We start from the raw sequence: 5646 nt of genomic DNA, 5'->3' as shown, positions 1-5646 counted from the left end.
TAATGTTATTAGTAACACCTGGGCTTTTCCTATAATGACGAGCTAAAATGTTTGTTGTGAGAAAGAAAGGGGGACTTATATATGTTTAGAAAACTCAAAAGTTAACACTGTAGTTTAGTACACTGTTGAGGCACAAACTGAGTTACTTTCCACCTCTGATCTCATGCTCATTCTCTCTCACCCTCTGGCTTCTTGGCCCTCCCTCTTTCTGGCACTTTGCCTCTCTGACTGGCAGCGAGCCTGGTGAAAGTAGGCTAGGATTGACGCGCTGCTTGTGTCTGAGTCACAGAGAACTGTGGAATACTGAAACCCACTGATTGCATTTAACTTTAGGCATCCGACACCCATGCAGTGCATGATACAATAGAGCCATCCACTCTTCTTTTTGCACCTCAATGCTGACGTTCATGGCTGCACATACAGCGACGTAAAAAAAAAAGACTGGCAATTGTTCTGATGCTGAGAACATTTATACAGATGGTTATTTAGAGGCAGATAAAGTAATGATCTAACTCTTTACATATCATAGCGACACAGAAATAAGATTATCTTTCTTGAGGCTGCACGCCAATTGGCTAAGGATGACAACAAGCAAACGATTAATCAGGGGCTAAAAATGAAACAACAAAAATGAGGCTTAATGATGAATAATCTCAGTTTTAAACCAAGACAATAATAAACCCTCCCTCAAACACTGCGTCATCAAGTACCGTCAAATGCTTATGTACAGGAGGTCAGCCATAAACCATAGTCTCACTTACCTTTTTAACGCTGAGTAAAGCAGGTCTAAGAGGCCTGATGCCATTCTGCGGGGTAAGAAAATATGACGTGAGAAAGATTTTATCACAGAAGAGCCTGTAACTGAAGATATGACGCATGCACATGTTCTACCTTCTCCACATATTGCTCCAAATTATTGCTGTGCGTGTGTGCTGTGTGGGTTTGTGTAAACACACAGGCTTGTTACTTAACTGGAGGATTACACCATATAAACACAAGTACATTACCATAAACAAGACAAAAGCGTCCTGCAACAGATGTGTGTGCTGAAGAAGGGAACAAGAAAGACTGGAAAGTCACAAATGTAAATAATGTAACCGGCTCTTCACACACAGACACTGAAGGGGTCACAGGTTCGGTAAGCACAAGTTTTTTTAGTTTTGACTTACCACTGTGGCATTATCGGCTGTAGGTTTAGTACTGTCACTGTAACCTCAGCAGGAAATCAGGCAAGCATGTAGCAGCAAAATCTGAAATGAAACAAAAGCAATTTACCAAACATACGTAAGTTACACAAATCAAACACAACCAGTTTCCAACTGTCAGAGCAAGGACAAGGTGGGGGTTAAAACTGAGGCTTGTTATTTGGCTCTCACGAAAAAGTCTGTGGTACAATTCTAAAACACAGAGGCCGCTGTAAGACAGATAATTTGAGGAACAGTACTTTGTCCCTGATTATAGGGAAAGTACAGCAGCTACAAATCTGGAGTACACTTTTTAATTTGTCGCTCATAAAATGAAGAGGGTGGCTGAAGTACTGTCTTTCTCTGGCTAGTACGCAAACCAAAAACAAGGGGATGTCGAAAATGACATGGACACACATCACACATAAACTCCACATCAAAAACTAGGATCCAGAAAAACTGCCAAGCGAAAAAAAAAAAAAAAGACTAATCTATTCAAAGCTCTTCAAAGCTACTATTTATTGCAGGACTGCAAAAATTGTATTGCAATAACAACTAAAAATCAAATAACGTGTAGGAATGACACAAGCGGCCTTGCAAAGACAAAAAAGTGGATTTTTCCAAGTTCAAAAGTTTATTCTTTAATCTTAACTGAAATGTTAATCAATTTAAGATCCACTTTTTTTAATTTCACCTCGAGTATTGCAGTTAATACAGTACACACACGCCATGTTTACACAGGAGTGCAGGAAGGCCTTCAGCAATGCCAAGAGAGAATTACTGGATTTAGATGTATTATTAAACGGTTACAGAGGTAGACCTGAACCCCCGCCTGACAGATCATGTAACAATAAGCTTTAGACATTTTTAGCCAAAGGCTGGCCTAAGAGACAAGCTTTATAAACAATTGTAGTCTCAGTTTCAGTTTTGCAGTGTTGAGTAACAACAGCTCTCAGCGACCACAGCAAAGACTGGAGGAAACTGTTGAACGTCTGAGAGGAAAAACTATGGTATGAGACACTTTGGTTGGCTGAAGACGGAAGGCTGATCAAATTTCTCTCAGTAAGGTGGGGAAAGCCTGTGAGAGTTATGTAATGTTGTTGGGACATGGAGCCAGAAGGGGTGTAAACAACACCACTCTCAAGTAGGACAGGCCCAATCGTTGCCTGGTAACAAGTATTTTGGGCCAGACCAGGCAAACACGGCCCGCCTTCCAAAAGGAAACAGGGGCTGGCCTCATGAGCACAGTGCAAGTTAGTGGCTTCCCGTAAATACGCTAAGAGACAAGGGCAAGCAAAACAAAGCACATCAGGGACGTTAGACAACACTGCTTCTATTTTTTACCTGGCACGGCTGGAGTCTAGACCACCGCAGGTTGTAAACAAACAAACCCTCGATGAGAGATAGAAAGAGGACTGCAGTCTCATAAAACGCTACACCACACTCTATATGTAACAGTGACAAGTGATTTAGGCAATTTACACTTTTTAACTCTTATATGTATGACAGCAACAAATTCATGTACAAATTTTCAAACCCACAAACTTTTACTACAAACTTTTACAAAGTATTATACGTATACTACTCCTTGTTTTTTAACGTTACAATTACCAAGAATGACTTGAAAACTATAAAAATATTATGTGCACTACGCTCATATAATGAATGTGACTCAAGCACATTCAAGGAAACTGAAAGTGGTTGACTTTTCCGCATGAACAGTTAATACAAAGCAAATTTGCAACTCACGTTTTCCACAATACAGCCAGATCTCATTTTACTGCATTTAATAAATAAAACGTTCCGAGATTTGTTTGTTTCCTTTTCAGTACAATGATTAACAACAAGACAAACAACATGTATTTGTGTACTGTGCGTTGCCAAGCGCGCGCATTCGCATTTACATGCTAGGACTCGGGTCCGCGACAACAGCCGCGGCTATAGTTTACGCCACCATTACTTTTTAACCGACGCCTGACGTTACAACGCAAAGAATACGAGCGGCTGACGGTTAGTACTGTGCTGAAAACGACAACGGCAACAACGATCGCTGCGGTATGCTCCGACCTGCTGCTGTTCTCTGCACAGAAAGAATCCGGAAGCCATATTGTGTGCTGCCGCTGTCTGTCACTCAGAGCTCGTTGCCACGGAAACCTGTTGCTAAGCGGCATAACAAAAAAGACCAAATTTATACGTCCTTGCGTCAGAGGCTACGGCGTATCCATGGCGACAGAACGCTACATACACATGCAGCAAACCCGTGGATAGCACATGGTCCCTGTCTCTTGTTTTAGCACAAAATATCTCCTTTTAAAGTGGCAACGCTGACTTTTTTTGATATTGTGAACAGTGTTAAGAGGGAGAGGTATCGCTTTTGTCATCGTCATTAAATCTATTTGTATTTTTTATCATGCTCTATCTGAAACAGCGGTATTAGTCATTAGTTGCTGCCGTGATTTAATGCCCTAACCCCGTCAAATCCTTCTATTGTCGTTCATTCTGATTATTTCCCCGCGAATGTGGGCTGGCCGCATGCGTTATCAGCCATTCACCTCAATAATTCCCCATCATGAACAACTTACATCGACGGAGTTAGTCATCCCGGTTGAGCAGAACAGCACCGGTAACGGCAGCCCGGATGGGACACAGCGTCCTCCGTAGATCCTCGTCTCTGACGTTGTTGCAGCGCTGACTAATATCTTGTTATCCCCAACTCTTCCCATTTTGCTCACGCCTTTTCTCACATCGGCTGTAGCTGTAGCCTTTTCACAGCAGCATGCCCGCCCCGTGACATTGTTTGACATCACAACCAAAGAACGTAGGCCTTGAATTTCAGAATTTCATTCATGATTTTGCCACCCAGTCTTCCCGCATTTAGCCCGCGGATCAACCCCATCCGTACCGAAGCCAACCTCCCACCTGCCACATTCCCACTGGTGTCCGCATGTAGGCTATAATAATGAATCACTTTCTGCTCGGCCGGGTGATGTTTGCAATGACAGCCGCTGATTTCCGTCACTGCTGCCCACTGTCCATGTCAGGATTACACTTCTGTTTACCGATATTATGTTATTCTTCACTTTTATGTGGGGAGAAGGGTGAGAATGAGGCTGCTGTCGATGCTCTGTGCGCACTAGTCGACACTAAAATCCATAAAAGATTAGGTTCATTGTGTACATTTTGAGTGTATTTCTCAACCTCTATTCAGTCCGTCCCTGGAAACGTGCCTGACTTCAGGATTAGGGAGTGTTCAGGCATGAAAAGGAGGCTCTCCTTTCATTAGACTTTAAACTCTCAAGCTTGAGGAACTCCCGAGGGCGTGTCCTGAGAAACTTTTCAGCAGGATTTCCCTTGTAGGCTGACGGGATTCCGTTCCTGAGTAACACATACTGTTGCATAAATAAACCATTGTATATCGCATTGTGTTTTCCGAGTTATGCTCTATGGTATGCGATGCAAGGTATTTAGACCAACGAGAGTTCTTATTCAATAATGACAATATTATATTTTAATTGAGCTCATAATAGTTCAGTTAAACCTAATGATAATGACGACAACTACACGGACGCAACGTTACACTAATGCTTACAGATATATATAATGTAGTAGGCTATTATAGGAATATTATAATGTCTTCCCTACACCGTGAACCAAAATGTTCCGATCCTTACAGACGCATATAGTCCAAAATAGATACTTTCCATATTTATCACCCTCAAGTTTCTTAAAATTTCCTCTCAGAAATTGTCAGACGGTGAGAAATATCTCGTGCCTGTGATATAATAAAAAAAAAATCTATTATTATCCGTCGGCGAGGTGAGCTTCTGGTCCATTTCAGTGGGAGAGGGAATCCCTCAACGTCACCAAGGATACCAAACACAACACCGCTACAAATATGGGCAAGTGTGCCTACGTCAGCGGAACTCCGAGGCGGGACTTAGATCTTAGAAATGTCCTGCTTGTATCGAGCAGGATGGATTCATTCATAGGACAAGACCGGCTACCGTGCACCGTAATACTAGCGATCATCCTCCGGCATACCGTGAACGGACTTTATGGATTTATAATCGTCCGGTCAACGAGCGGATAGAGGAGAAAACTAAGAGGATTTAAAGACTGAACGAGAGGGACTTCTTCACAGATTGAACTGGGACACTTTCCCCCTAAACGCGGGGAACTGGATTAAGATTCTTCATGCAACTTTTTTGGAAAGAAACCAAGAGCATCTCGCTGGGGAATATCAAAAAGATCTACAACGGTGAGACAACATTAACTTTCATATGGACGATATTTAAAGGTTAGCTTAAAAAATAGGTCAGGATATACACCCGCTGCTGCCAGACGGGCTATTTAATGACTAAACCTATGAAGGAACAGTGTTTTATTAGAGACTTGTCTACTTTTAAACCCATTCTCAGAGTAACCTATAACATCAGCCATTCTCTCCCTACAGTACCTCTTC

The 5646-nt window shown here is 42.2% G+C and overlaps 1 long non-coding RNA gene across 1 annotated transcript; it reads right to left on the bottom strand.

Moving 5' to 3' along the window:
• Positions 1–627: 627 nt before the first annotated feature.
• Positions 628–3262, bottom strand: LOC311498803. The gene is made up of 3 exons (XR_014699425.1): positions 2934–3262; positions 1170–1250; positions 628–806 (listed from the first exon to the last, which is right to left on the bottom strand). It is a non-coding gene; the product is annotated as an uncharacterized lncRNA (long non-coding RNA).
• Positions 3263–5646: the final 2384 nt, after the last annotated feature.

This window comes from Chelon labrosus (assembly GCF_963514085.1).
Source record: "Chelon labrosus genome assembly, chromosome: 13".
NCBI classification, from domain to species: Eukaryota; Metazoa; Chordata; class Actinopteri; order Mugiliformes; family Mugilidae; genus Chelon; species Chelon labrosus.
This window is presented reverse-complemented; position numbering and strand designations above follow the sequence as displayed.